The sequence below is a fragment of the Rhodamnia argentea genome, chromosome 10 (assembly GCF_020921035.1).
Source record: "Rhodamnia argentea isolate NSW1041297 chromosome 10, ASM2092103v1, whole genome shotgun sequence".
Taxonomy (NCBI): domain Eukaryota; kingdom Viridiplantae; phylum Streptophyta; class Magnoliopsida; order Myrtales; family Myrtaceae; genus Rhodamnia; species Rhodamnia argentea.
The window spans coordinates 6,106,604-6,122,645 of record NC_063159.1 but is presented as its reverse complement, the minus strand read 5'-3'; the positions used below and the strand labels follow the sequence as shown (position 1 = coordinate 6,122,645).

General features: G+C 39.4%; 1 long non-coding RNA gene across 1 annotated transcript; it reads left to right on the top strand.

The window, feature by feature from the left end:
* Positions 1-337: 337 nt before the first annotated feature.
* LOC125312683 lies at positions 338-3,656 on the top strand. Its single transcript, XR_007196771.1, has 3 exons — positions 338-395; positions 1,520-1,531; positions 3,614-3,656. It is a non-coding gene; the product is annotated as an uncharacterized LOC125312683 (long non-coding RNA).
* The last annotated feature ends 12,386 nt before the right edge of the window (positions 3,657-16,042 follow it).

Below are 16,042 nucleotides of genomic sequence, written 5' to 3'. Positions count from 1 at the left end.
GCTCTAATTCATCGTCTGGCGCTTCGGTGCATAGTCCTTTTCGTAAATCTGGGAGCAAAAACATATTAAACTATTAATTCAAGAGTAACACAACTTGAACGATAAGACGAGAGTACATCAACTCAACAGGTAGGTCTATGTAATAAAAAGCGGCATCACGTTTATCCGCCTCTTGTTTGGCTACCCTAAACTAACTATACGGGTTATTTAGGATGTATGTACGTCCAGCTCAGTAGCCACCCCTTTTACCAAGAGATATAACATAAAAACATGTCGATTGATTCTTTCTCAAATTCTTTTAGTCTATTATCTTTAAAAACCTTTGCAAACCGTCCAAAATAATAATCATCATGAGATCAAACTTTTCAATGTACATTGTTTATTTCCTTAATATCGTTATTGGATGATTTCCTTCTCTCCGTTGGTCCTTGTTTTTCTTCTCTCTATCTTCACCTTTGTTGACAATCCTCTTTAGATATTTTCAATCTGATTTGGACAATGCCAATGCTTTAGACATGTGACACGTGCCGAGGTTTATGTGGCATGATCGGTTGATCCCATGGCCAAGAAGGACCCTAAGACTTGCCATGTCTAAGGGTTTCTTAAAGTTTTTAAGGACTTTCTAAAATATTTTCAAGAGAGGGCGATATTAAAATTATCCCTCTCTCTGAAAGCTTTTTATTCATTATCGGTGGTTAGATAGATGGAGATGCGATCTTAGCTATCGGATCAAATAAAGATCAACGGTTGTAATTCGAGGCTCTATATTATATGTAGAGGTGTCCTCCCCTTCATTTGATTATCTACAAAAAAAAATACAAACTGCATTCCTCCTAGAGTTTCTCTACTAGATCCGAAAAAGGATAATGTTAGGCGCCGATACAAAAGGAAGGCATAAGTCGCCACATGGGTCAACCTCAAATTCAAAACCATACTTCCTAATAATTGAAATCAATTTGACACCGTGAGATTGAATATTCAACTAAGCATTTAAGTAAGAAAAATATTTGCCAAGACCCAATTCAAATGTAGTTTTAAAAATCAAAAACATGCGGGCAAATTTTTAGTATTGACTATTGAGGAATCTAAACTAGATACCCAAGTCATGTAAAGATGCACAATACTAATCAAAATCCAATCAAATTAGTACCCATCTTTCTAGAGGAAAAACTCTTTCTATAGCAAATGTACTCAAGCTCCACTATAACTAACGTCCATAAGTCGGCACCTCTATTTAAAAAAGTTCAATCAAACAATTAACTGTCATGAACACATTGAATTCATCTTTTAATAAAATTCATGATCTTTCAATAACTCCATCATTCCTAAAATGTAGGCATCCCCACTATGACTACCGCGGAGGGATGGAAAGGGATCACCCTTGACAGCAGATCCATTGTCATGAACCTAAAACATCAATGCAATATAAATCAAGATTAGATAAAACACAGTACTCATTTTTGGCATCTAGCATTATCCTCTTGGCATTGGGAAAGTTCTTGTTCATTGTATTCACAAGTTCATTCGAATCGTAGATGCCGAATGGGCCTGACGCAGCGCTCTAATTTGTCGTGTGTTGCTTCGGTGTACAGTCTTTTTTCGTAAATCCGGGAGCAAAAAACATATTAAACTATTAATTCAAGAGTAATACAACTTGAACAACAAGACGAGAGTACATCACCTCAACAGGTGAGTCTATGTAATAAAAATCGGCGCCGCATTTATCCATCTCTTGTTTGGCTATCCCGAACCCACTATACGGTTCATTTAGGATGTATTTACGCCCGATCCGGTAGCTACTCCTTTTACCAAGAGACATAACATAAAAACCTGTCGAGTGATTCTTTCTCAAATTCTTTTAGTCGACCATCTCTAAAAACTTTTATAATCGGTCCAAAATAATAATCATCATGAGATCGAACTTTTCAATGTACATTGTTTATTTCTTTCATTTCGTTCTTGGATTATTTCCTTTTCTATGTTGGTCCTTGTTTTTCTTCTCTCTATCTTCACCTTTGTTCACAACCTTTGTTCACAACCCTCTTCGAATATTTCCATCCGATTTGGACAATGCCAATGTTTTAGACATGTGACACGTGCCGAGGTTTTCGTGGCACGAACGGTCGATCCCATGGCCAAGAAGGACCCCAAGATTTGCCGTGTCTGAGGGTTTCTTAAGGTTTTCTCGGACTTTCTAGAATATTTTGAATGGAGGGCGATATTGTAATTGTCCCTCTATCTAGAAGCTTTCTATTTATTATCGGTGATTAGATAGATGGAGATGCGATTTTAGCCATCGGATCAAATAAAAATCAACGGTTGTAATCCGAGGCCCTCTATTATATAAAGAGGTGTCCTCCCCTTCATTTGATCATCCACAAAAAAAAATACAAAGTGCATTCCTCCCAGAGTTTCTTTAAAAGATTCGAAAAAGGAATAGGTTAGGCGCCGATACAATGGAAGCATAAGTAGACGCACGGGGTCGATCCCAAATTCAAAACCATATTCCCTAATAGTTGAAATCAAGTTGACACTGTGAGATCGAATATTCAACTAACCATTAAGTAAGAAAAATATTTGCTAAGACCCAATCCCATTGCAATTTTACAAATCATAAACATGCAAGCAAACTTTTAGTGTTGATTATTGACAAATCTAGACTAGGTACCCAAGTCATATAAAGATGAACAATACTAATATAAATCCAAACAAATTTGTAACCATCTTTCCAGAGGAAAAACTCTTCACATAACCAATGTACTCAAGCTCCACTATAACTTACTATCGTAAGTCGGCACCATTCTTCAAAAAAAGTTCAATCAAACAATTAACTCTGTCATGAACACGTTGAATTCCTCTTTTAATTGAATTCATGATCTTTCAACAACTCCATCATCCTTGGAATGTAAGCATTCCCCACTATGACTACCGCGGAGGTATGGAAAGGGATTACCCATGATAGCAAATCCGCAGTCACGAACCTAAAACATCAACGCATTAGAAATCAAGAATAGATAAAAACACGGTACTCATTTCTCGTATCTAGCATTATACTCTTGGCCTTGGGAAAGTTCTTGTCCATTGTCTTGAAAAGTTCATCCAGAATCGTAGATGCCAATCGGGCCTACCACGGGCGCTCTAATTCGTCGTGTGACGCTTTGGTGCACAGTTTGTTTTCTTAAATCCGGGAGCAAAAAACATATTAAACTATTAATTTCGGAGTAACACAACTTGAATAATAAGATGAGACTAGATCACCTCAACAAGTAGGTCGATGTAATAAAAAGCGGCGCCGCATTTATTCGCCTCTTGTTTGGCTACCCCGAACTCACTATATGGGTCATTTAGGATGTATGTACGCCCAATCCAGTAGGCACCCCTTTTACCAAGTGACATAACATATAAACCTGTCGATTGATTCTTTCTCAAATTCTTTTAGTCTACATTCTCTAAAAACCTTTGTAATCCGTCCAAAATAATAATCATCATGAGATTGAACTTTTCAATGCACATTGTTTATTTCCTTCATTTCGTTCTTGCTTTATTTCCTTCTCTCTATTGGTCCATGTTTTTCTTCTCTTCTATCTTCACCTTTTTTGACAACCCTCTTTAGATATTTTCAATCCGATTCGGACAATGCCAATGCTTTAGACATGTGACACGTGTTGAGGTTTTTGTGGCACGACCGGTTGATCCCATGGCCAAGAAGGACCCCAAGACTTGCCGTGTCTAAGGGTTTCTTAAGGTTTTCTAGGACTCTCTAGAATATTTTCAAGGGAGGGCCATATTGTAATTGTCCCTCTCTCTAGAAGCTTTTCTATTTATTGTCGGTGGTTAGATAGATGGAGATGCGATCTTAGCCATCGGATCAAATAAAGATTAATGGTTGTAATCCGAGTCCCTCTATTATATAAAGAGGTGTCCTCCTCTTCATTTGATCATCCCAAAAAAAAATACAAAGTGCATTCCTCCTAGAGTTTCTCAACAATATCCGGAAAAGGATTAGGTTAGGCGCAAATACAAAGGAAGCATAAGTTCCCACATGGGTCGACCCCAAATTCAAAAAACATATTAAGCTATTAATTCAAGAGTGACACAACTTGAACAATAAGACGAGACTAGATCACCTCAACAAATAGGTCGATGTAATAAAAAGCGGCTCCACATTTATCCGCCTCTTTTTTATCTACCCCAAACTCACTATACGGGTCATTTAGGATGTATTTACGCCCGATCCAGTAGCCACCACTTTTACCAAGAGACATAAGATATAAACCCGACGATTGATTCTTTTTCAAATCCGTTTAATCTACCATCTCTAAAAACGTTTGCAGTCCGTCTAAAATAATAATCATCATAAGATCGAACTTTTCAATGTACGTTATTTATTTCATTCATTTCATTATTGGATTATTGCCTTTTCTGTGTTGGTCCATGTTTTTGTTCTCTCTATCTTCACCTTTGTTGACAACCCTCTTCAGATATTTTCAATCTGATTCGGACAATGCCAATGCTTTAGACACATGATAAGTGCCGAGGTTTTCATGGCATGATCGGCCTATCCCTTGCCCAAGAAGGACCCCAAGACTTGTCGTGTCTAAGGATCTCTTAAGGCTTTCTAGGACTCCTTAGAATATTTTAAAGGGAGAGCGATAATGTAATTGTCCCTCTCTCTAGAAGTTTTCTATTTATTGTCCGTGGTTATATACATGGAGAGGCGATCTTAGCCATCGGATCAAATAAAGATCAACGGTTGTAATCCGAGGCCCTCTATTATATAAAAAGGGGTCCTCCTCTTCATTTGATCATCCACAAAAATAAATACAAAATGCATTCTTTCTAGAGTTTCTCTACTGGATCCAGAAAAGGATTAGGTTAGGCGTTGATACAAAGGAAGCCTAAGTCACCGCATGGGTCGACCCCATATTCAAAACCAAAATATTTGCCAAGACCCAATTCCATTGTAATTTTACAAATCAAAAACATGCATGCAAATTTTTAGTATCGACTATTGAGAAATCTAAACTAGGTACTCAAGTCATGTAAAGATGCACAATACTAATCTAAATCTAGTCAAATTAGTAGCTATCTTTCTAAAGGCAAAACTCTTCACGTAACAAATGTACTCAAGCTTCACTATAACTAACTACCATCGATCGGCACCTCCCTTTAGAAAAAGTTCAATAAAATAATTAACTCTGTCATGAACACGTTGAATTCCTCTTTTAATTGAATTCATGATCTTTCAATAGCTCCATCATCCCTAGAATGTAGGCATTCCCCACTATGACTACCGCGAAGGGATGGAAATGGATCATCCCCGACATGAGATCCATAGTCGGGAACCTAAAAGATCAACACGTTAGAAATTAAGAATTGATAAAACACAGTACTCATTTTCGGCATCTAGCATTATCCTCTTGGCCTTGGGAAAGTTCTTGTTCATTGTCTTCACAAGTTTATCGGGATCAATAGATGCTGATCGGGCCTGTCGCAGGGGCTCTAACTCATCGTCCGGCACTTGGTGCACATTCTTTTTTCGTAAATCCGGGAGCAAAATACTTATTAAACTATTAATTCAAGAGTAACACAACTTGAATAACAAAACGAGAGTATATCACCTCAACAGGTAGGTGTTTGTAATAAAAAGTGGCGCCGCATTTATCCGCCTTTTGTTTGGCTATCCCTAACTCACTATAGGGGTCATTTAGGATGTATTTATGCCTAGTCCAATAGCCACCCCTTTTACTAAAAGACATAACATAGAAACCCGTCGATTGATTCTTTCTCAAGTCCCTTTAGTCTACCATCTCTAAAAACCTTTGTAATATGTCCAAAATAATAATCATTATGAGATCGAACTTTTCAATGTGTATTGTTTATTTCCATCATTTCCTTATTGAATTATTTCATTCTCTATGTTGGTCCATGTTTTTGTTCTCTCTATCTTCACCTTTGTTGACAACCCTCTTCGGATATTTTCAATCTGATTTGGACAATGCCAATGCTTTAGACATGTAACATGTGCCGAGGTTTTTGTGGCACGACCAGTCGATCCCATGGCCAAGAAGGACCCCAAGACTTGCTGTGACTGAGGATTTCTTAAGGTTTTCTAAGACTTTCTAGAATATTTTCAAGGGAGGGCAATATTGTAATTGTCCCTCTTTCTAGAAGCTTTCTATTTATTATTGATGGTTAGATAGATAGAGACGCGATCTTAGCCATCGAATCAAATAGAGATCAATGGTTGTAATCCGATGCTCTCTATTATATTAAGAGGTGTCCTCCTTGTCATTTAATCATCCACAAAAACAAATACAAAGTGCATTCCTCCCAGAGTTTTTTTACGGGATCCGGAAAAGGATTAGGTTAAGCACTAATACAAAGGAAGCATTAGTCGCCACACAGGTCGACCCTAGATTCAAAACCATATTCCCTAATAATGGAAATCAAGTTAACCCTGTGATATCGAATATTCAACTAAGCATTAAGTAAGAAAAATATTCACCAAGACCCAATTCAATTGCAGTTTTACAAATTAGAAACATGCGAGGCAAACTTTTAGTGTTGACTATTGAGGAATCTAGATTAGGTACCCAAGTCATGTAAAGATGCACAATACTAATCTAAATCCAGTTAAATAAGTATACATCTTTCCAGAGGAAAAACTTTTCACGTAACTAATGTACTCAAGCTCCACTATAACTAACTGCTATCGGTCAGCACCTCTCTTCAGAAAAAGTTCAATCAAACAATTAATTCTGTCATGACCATGCTGAATTTCTCTTTTAATTGAATTCATGATCTTTCAATAGCTCGATCATCCTTGGAATGTGGGTATTCCCCACTATGACTACATCGGATGGATGGAAAGGGAACACACTTGACAGCAGATCCGCGATCATGAACCTAAAACATCAACATATTAGAAATCAAAAATAGATAAAACACCGTACTCATTTATGGTATCTAGCATTATCCTCTTGGCCTTGAGAAAGTTCTTGTTCATTGTCTTCACAAGTTCATCCGGATCGATAGATGCCGACCGGGCCTGCCACAAGCGCTCTAATTCGCCGTCTACGCTTTCGATGCACAATCTTTTTTCATAAATTTGGGAGCAAAAAATATATTAAACTATTAATTCAAGAGTAACACAACTTGAATAGCAAAACAATAGTACCTCACCTCAACAGGTTGGTCTATGTAATAAAAAGCGGCGCCGCATTTATCCGCCTCTTGTTTGGCTACCCCGAACTCACTATACGGGCCATTTAGGATGTATTTACGTCCGGTCGAGTAGCCACCCCTTTTACCAAGAGACATAACATAGAAACATGTCGATTTATTCTTCCTCAAATCCTTTTAATCTACCATCTCTAAAAATCTTTGCGGTCCGTCCAAAATAATATTATCATGAGATCAAACTTTTCAATATGTGATGTTTATTTCCTTCATTTCTTTGTTGTATTATTTTCTTATTTATGTTGGTCCATGTTTTTCTTTTATCTATCCTTTACCTTTGTTGACAATCCTCTTCATATATTTTCAATCCGATTTGGACATTGCCAATGTTGTAGATATGTGACACGTGCTTGGAGGTTTTCGTGGCACGACCGGTGGATCCCATGACCAAGAAGGACCCCAAAACTTGCCATGTTTCGAGGGTTTCCTAAGGTTTTGTATGACTCTCTAAAATATTCTCAAGGGTGGGCGATACTATAATTGCCCCTCCCTTTTGAAGCTTCCTATTTATTGTTGATGATTAGGTAGATGGAAGATGCGATCTTAGCCATCGGATCAAATATAAATCAACGGTTATAATCCGATGTTCTCTATTATATAATGAGGTGTCCTCCTCTTCATTTGATCATTGACAAAAATAAATACAAAGAGCATTCCTCTCAAGTTTCTCTTTACCCAATCCGGAAGAGGCTTAGGTTAGGCTCTGATACAAAGGAAGCCTAAGTCGTAGCCCGGGTTGACACTCATTTGTCAACATGTGGCCCATGCATAATCCCTGTTTAGATCTAGTTTAAAAAATAACTTATCACATATTCTACTTCTATTCCACTGGAGTTGCATCCTCAATATCTCGAGGCACAAGTCTTAGATGCACTTATTTTTAGGACTCAAGTATATGAACTCGCATATTCTTGGTGAATAAACTTCTGTACCTTTAGAAGTCACATCATCTCTCTTCTTCTAAAGAGCTCTCTCTCTCTATCCTTTGGAGATAGGTATCCCTAAACCATAACCCAACTTCACACACTAGTTTTCCCTCCTAGCCCCATTGCGTTGGGAGCCCCCTCAACCCCCAAACCCAACTTTGTCTTCTAGTGGAACCATAACCCTAGCTCATGCCCATGGCTAGCTCACCTCAAAGAGGACAAGGACGATTTTCCCCTAGTCCCACGAGCCCCCTTCAATCCATCCTTTCCTCCTCATACTTTGGGTCTCGGGTCCTTTGGAGTCTTGTATAAGAACTAACGGAGATCCCGCCCTCTTTCCCTACTTTACAAAGGAGTTCCTATCTCTATGGATGGAAATCTTTGTAGGTGTCAAATCCATATCGGGATCTGTTTCCCTCTCTGTAGTTGATGGGTAAGCCGCCCTTTCCCTTGCAAGTTGTGTAAGAACTTCGTTAGTGTATTGCTTTTTGCTGAAGCAAGTTTGACTGTGTAAGATGGAAGGTGTAGTAGATAGTGAAATGCGATTAGTGGCTTTGTGTAAAATGTTAGGGGACATATGATCCGAAAATGATGAAGTTGTGATTAAAGAAAAAGTCCCTAAAGAGAACGCGAAGAAATGCGAATGGATCCTATATGACAAGTTAACAATGAAATCTAATGTTAACTACCAAGCCTTCTTTAACACTATGAAGAAAGCGTGGAAGGTGGAAGAAGTGGAATGTGTGTCATTGGACAATAGTATGTTTTCTTTTAAGTTTACAAATGTAGCTAAGAAACTGAGAGTAATAGAGGTGGGACCATGGTGCTTCGCAAGAGACCTTCTCATCCTTAAACAATGTGAACCAGATACACCGTAACATTGGTATACTTTCACCCATAATACTTTTTGGGTTCAACCGATAGGGATACCAAGAGGAAGGGTGACAGAGGATGTATTGTACAATGTGGCTAGGAAAATTGGGGAAGTGAAAGAAGTGAAGGTTGAATCCAAGGGCAGCAACCTAAGGAGAATAGCCAAGGCCAAGGTGTTGTTGGACCTATCAACTCCATTAAAGTGAACCATTCTTACCTTGGGAAACAAAAAGCTTTGTATTGACTTTTGGTACGAAAGACTGCCTAAGTTTTGCTACACGTGTGGAGTTATTGGACACTATACAACGGACTACAAAACACACCCCTATGAAGAGTCCAGCAAGGCTAACAACTCTAATAGGAAGTTTGGGGGCTGGTTATGTGCGGAAGTAAGAGCTTGTAGTCCTTTTTGGGAGCTATATTATGAAGAGAAAGTGCTAGAGATTGAAGATGAAGAAATGATCCCCGAAACCCCAATTCACACAACTCATATAGACAACATTGAACCAAAATCCGGGAAAGCATTCGTCTCGGGGCTGAAGGAAAAAAGCCTTGCTATGCTAGTCCATAAGGTTAGAAAAAGAGGGTCTGAATATTTCTTAACCTCAATGAAGGCTCAACAAAATATAAACGAAAATGAAAGAAAAGGATCCTCCTCCAACTACTAGGAAAAAGACAAAGTTGCTATGAGATCCCAATCACATAAGAAGATGAAAAGAACTTGCCCCTCTAAATAGCAAGAGTATCATGGAAGCTCTTTATATGAAGAAATGTTACTCGAGATACCGATCTTACCGGCCGATGGCGATAATGAATGGGCTTTGGTGGCTAGCCCTAATAAGCCACCGGGGATTATATGAAAATAGTAAGCTGGAATTGTCAAGGTTTGGGTACTCCCCTAACAATCCAATATCTTCGAGCCCTCGTGACTCAAGAAAAACCCAACCTCGTCTTCTTGATGGAGACAAAAAATAAAGAGGAAGTAGTCATTCGAGTGAGAAAGTCCCCTAAATTCCAGAATTTAGTAGTGGTTAATCTCGAAGGCATTGCGCGAGGGGGGGGTGGTGGTGGTGGCAATCTTCTGGGATGAGGAAGTGGAGTTAGAGATGGTGGAGAGCACTAAAAAACTATTCGACCCGAAGTGTAGAGTGAAAGAAGGAGGAAACTGGATGCGGGTAACTTTTCTTCATGCCCCTAGCGATTTTCAGCAAAGACTAAGGCTGTGGTAGGAAATTCGGAAGATTCGGGAGAGGAACCCGCTTCCATGGGTGGGCATAGGGGACTTCAATGAGATTTTGTACCATTGGGAGAAACAAAGGTATCATAGAGCCGACCATTTCAAGTTAACAGCCTTCAACGATCTTATTAATAGCGTTTTTTTGTTGGACTTGGAGAGTAAAGGTTGCACATTCACTTGGTCTAACAACCGGGAAGGGGAGGCGCTCGTGAAAGAAAGATTAGACATGGCACTTTGTAATATAGAGTGGAGGGTTACCTATTCAAATGCGGAAGCTTACGGGCTACTAGCTATAGGCTCGAATCATAGCCCTATTCTCCTCATTCTCGACCCATCTATCAAGAGAAGAAAAAAAGAATTCAAGTTTGAGTCGTTACGGTTAGAAGATGAGGAGTGTGAAGAAGTAGTCCGAAAATCATGGGGTAATCAAAAAAACAAAGACAAAGAATTTCCAAAGAAAATCACCAGTGTCATACGAGCCTTAAGGAAATGGAGTAAAAAGAGACACCCAAATGCTAGAGCCTAAATTGAAGTCTTAAAGAATGAACTAATAGCCATCACAAATAGCCTTGGGACCCCTCTCACAGGGAGACTTTTAACCGCATGACTCAATAGCTTGAAAGATTGTGGAGACAAGAAGAAGCCTACTGGATGATGAGATTAATTATTAGCTGGCTCAAGGAATGTGATAGAAATACTAAATACTTTCATGCCACTACAATTCAAAGGCGTCAAAGAAACAAAATCTCAGCCATGCGTATTAGCAATCATGAGTGGTGCCGTGAACTAAAACAACATAGTACTAAGAATTATGAGGGCTTATTTAAGATGATGGGAACTAGGAATTTTCAATCAGTTTTAGATTAATGTCCACTACTTGTCCATGAGAATACAAATGTAGCCCTAACAGCCTCGGTGACCCTTGAGGAAGTTAAAATAGCGATCTTTCAGCTTGGAGCCACCAAAGCCCTAGGTCCGGATGGCCTAAATGGCCAATTTTTCCAGAGCTTTGGGGGGGAGATACAGACAGACGCCTTTCACCTTGTTAGAGATTTTTCAATTCGAGATATTTTGATGTATCTTTGAACTAGACTCAAATAGTATTCATCCTTAAATCTCAAACCCGGAAAGCATTTCCCTATATAGGCCAATCAACTTGTGCAACTTTGGTTACAAAATCATATCCAAAGTTATGGCTAATAGGCTCAAACCTTGGCTAAATGATATCATCGTGAAGGAACAAAGCGCTTTTGTTAGTGAGACAAATACAAGACAATATTCTAATCGTGCAAGAAGTGCTACATCAGCTAAAAACTAGGGAGAGAAAGAGGAAGTTCCAAGCCGTTTTGAAGCTACCTATGCAGAAAGCCTACGATAGAGTGGAATGGGACTTCTTGTGTACTTGTATAATAAAAATGGGCTTCAACGACAAATGGGTCTACCTTATTAAGCAGTGCATATCTACGGTCTCCTACAATATCAAGATTAATGGTGAACCTACTCCATATTTTCAGCCTTCTAGAGGAATTCATCAAGGTGACCCGCTCTCTCCATACCTTTTCATCATTTTGGCTAACACCTTGTCGTCTCTATTAAACAAAGGGGTGGAGGATGGATCTTTGAAAGGTATCAACTTAAGTAGGAATTGTCCTACGCTATCTCATCTGTTGTTTGTGGACGATGCGATCTTCTTCTTGGATGGGACAGTTAGAGAATGCCGTAACCTAGCAAGCTTACTTAGTCAATATTGTCTAGCCTCGGGACAAGCCATCAATCTCAACAAATCGAGGGTTTTCTTTAGTCGGGGCTGTCCAAATCAACTAAAATCTAATATAGCCTCGTAACTAGGAGTCCCTCTCTTTGACGTAACCGGGAAATACCTAGGCATACCTTTTGATTGGGGCCAAACAAAGAAAGACATGTTCGCATGGATTCTTGCAAGAGTGAACATGAAGCTTGAAAGATGGAAAGAAAAGTTGCTATCTAAGGCGGAAAAGATATTTTGATCAAAATAGTAGTCCAAGCCCTTCCTCAATAAGCTATGTCGATCTTCAAAATACCTATCGTGTTTTGTAAAGCGTTATAACAAAAAGTTGCCAAATTTTGGTGGAAAAAGGATTCTGCAAAAGATGGAATCTACTGGAGGAAGTGGGAAGTCCTGAAGATGAGCAAAATGGAAGGTGGACTGGGGTTTAGAGATCTAATAGCTCTTAATAAAGCGATGTTGGGCAAGCAAGCTTGGAGGCTAGCACAAAACCCATACTCTTTATGGAGCAGGATTTTCAAAGGGATTTACTATCCAAACGGAGATATCTCGATGGCTAAGAGAGGGTCTCGACCCTCATGAGGTTGGTAAAGCATACTTACGGGAAGAGATTCAATTGAAACGGATGTTAGATGGGTAGTGTGTGATGGAAAACAAATTAGGATTAGGGAGCATAAATGGCTGCTCTCTAGGGCGATAGGGGGACCAGTGAATAGAAAAGATCCTTATATGGTGGCTGAAAATATTAACCCAATTACTCACTCTTGGAATGTACCATGTGTCAAAATGCCTTACCGTCCAAAGAAAACCTATTTAAAAGGAAGCTTGCCCCAGATCCTTGGTGCCCTATGTGTCGACAAGCCCCGGAGATGTTGGAACATTTGTTTTTGCTCTGCAACTAGGTCAAGGATATATGGATAGATAATAGAGTGAGGTTAAACACTAACCCTTACTCGGTCCAGAGGTTAGACAAGTGGTTAATGGAAGCACTTACCGACAAATCAAAACTCCCCGAAACCCGCTCTTCTGGCTAACATCCTCTAGCGCATGTGGAAAGAATGAAATAGCATGGTATTTTGAGGAAAACAACCCAATTCAAGCGTGATAGTGGATGAAGCATAAATAGAAGTGACAATCTTTGCTAGTGGACAGCCCGGGAAAAAAAAACGATGAGAGGAAAGGGGGTAGAGATACCCGATGTTTGGTCACCGCCGAGACCCGGTGTCTAGAGTTTCAATGCTAATTGTTCATGGATAGCGGGCGAACAAGGCAAATTTGTGGCCGGCATATGTAGAGATAGTAAGGGAGTCATCGTCATGGGCTTTGGGAAAGAGGAGAAAGCGTCATCAGCTTTGGAACTAGAAACCCTAGCAATAAAAAACACACTTTGAATCCTGGAGAGCGAGAAGGAAAAAGAAGCAGGATAGGCGGTTTTTAGTGGATTTGTGGGTGAAATCATACAAGATAAGCTAAGGGTAGATATTCTGATTGACAACAAATATATACCTTATCTGTTACGAGATCCGGAGGAGAGTCCTTGGGCTTTTAGAGGCTTGTTTGAGGAATGCGGGGCCACTATGGCCCAACTTGGCAAAGAAGTAGTGATTGTGGCCTATATCCCATGCGACGCTAATAGTGCAGCCGACTAGGTAGCGAAGGCCCATCGTAAAAATCGGCTCCCTTCAAATTGGATGGCTAAACCCCTCTCAACCCCTATGGGATTTATTTTGTTGCGAATATGTGAACGCTAGTTTTTGTAATTCCGTTTCAATCGAATGAAAGTAGTACCGTATTTTCGACCAAAAAAAAGAAGAAATACTTCCGTGCCTTTAGACAAAGACTAACATGCTTAGACTAAGACAAAATAAATTTAAATGTGTTAAAAATAAGTACCTAATTATGTGTGGGTCTTGATGGATTGAGAACATACCCATTTTTAGATTCATATTCACCATAGAAGTATAAAGCATACGTATTAATCACTTTTTGCGACCGTTTTCTGCTTTTGCTTTTCATATAATGTCGGGCTAACTCTCCGCAAACAACTCCAAAGTGTGCAGTGGGTTTATTTCACACAAGCCGTAATTTTTTTTTTCCTTGAATAAATTGTTGGTATTTATGTTATCCATTCACTTGGAGTAAAAAATTGAAATTATCGTTGGCCTTTCTTTTTTTTTCATAGTAGTCGTCTTTTCATTTCCCTCTCTGTTAAAAAAAAAAAAGAACTTATTTCCTTTTTAACCAAAATTGAAAAAAGGTCCCAATTGGCAACTACAACTCAACATTGTATTGATTAGATAAGCATTATAAATAATAATGCTCACCTTCGGTACTTCTCCTTCTGGGGAACGGTCCTCACCGCATCTCCCGTAGCGGTGCCGCCGCAGCCCGAGGACCGCTGCCTCTCTGGACGTCTCGCTTTTCCTCTGCGACATTCTCAACCCTCCTGACGCCGCTCCTCTGCACCCACCCACCACCGGCACCAGCGCCGCAACCGCTGTCTGAAACTTCTTGTCATGCTGCTCAGCCTCCGATTCTTCTGCCATCCGCCGTAATTCCAAGCGTGGTGTGTTCTGATTTCCCCTTCTCCTTCTTCCTTTTTCTTTTCCTCCTCACACGGGTGATCCCTTTCCATCCAAAATTGCCATGTGAATGCCACCCTCACACGTGGAATCACCTCCATGTTTTTTTCACGGAGAATAGCGAGCAGAATCACCTCCATTTTTTTTTTTTTTTGTGGGAGACCAGCGTGCGGAAGCACCTCCAAATTTTTTTTTTTTTTAAGGAGACCAGCGAGGCTCGAGCAAGCTCATCCCTTGCATGTGGCCGGCGAACGGCAAAAGAAGAAAGAAGAAAGAAAAAAGGAAAGCAAAAATGAAAAATAATTAAAGGGAAAAGGAAGATGAAGAAGAGCAAGGAAAAAAGAGTTGGGGAAATGATTTTCTTTTTGAAGGTGCTTTTTCTTTACATTGACCAAAATAGGTTTTTTAACTAGTTTATATTTTGTGATCATAGAAAATCCGAATTTTTTTCCTAAAAGTAATTTTTCGTGAAACAAATGAAGCCTTTATCTTCTGATTTATATGGATCAAGAAGTTCAATTATTCCAAGTTCATCGTCGCAGCACAAACAAATTTTCACAGTACCTGATTGACAAAATATATGGCATGGTGAGTAATAGCTCAATGACTTAAAACGTTGCATAATGGTATAAATTTGTAAATCTTCCCTTCTACACTAAGGACGCGCGTCATGACATCTGCTTATAATTTGGCTTTGATAGCATGCTAGCTATATGGCACAGGCTCGTATAAACGGTACTCCTAAAAGCTTTAGAACTTAAAAGTGAGCGATCAAAATGATTTGAAACAAAGCTGTGCGTCGTACGAAAGTCCCAACATTCTTAATATACTTTTCCCCACAAACCACATAAATCACATGTTGTAGGCTCTACGTGGATATATGTCATCTGTCTTTTCCAAAAGGGATAAAAACATGCAAGAGAAGATATTGTTTAGATTCGTCTAACGTAAACTTAAATTCATAACTCAGAAACTGCAATTTTCTTCTGGACTGCAATTGATTATGTTTATCACATGAACTAAATTGGAGAGAGAAAGTGAGAGAGCTCAGGCGACCATCATGTCAATGGTTGAATGAGCTGCAGCCAACAGGGGACCATCGTCGCAAGCAACGTGCCATGGTCCCAAGCAATGCCCATGGAGGTCACTCGCTTCTCTCTCTAGCTCTTTTTGCTTTTGTAATATACTTTCTTTCTGATTTCGATATCCAATTCAGGTACATCCCATCCTTGGAGCACGGATATTAGTAAGACACAGGTCTAACCAGCAGAACAGTGAAACTTTGTCGAACACCTAAAGATCTTTAGAAGTACATAGCTAGTAGTAACACATAAAAAGTCATTCGGATGAATACAGAGAATGGAGCTGTTGCCAAAGCTGCATGAATGAAAGATCATGGCCCTGAATGAAGAGATGA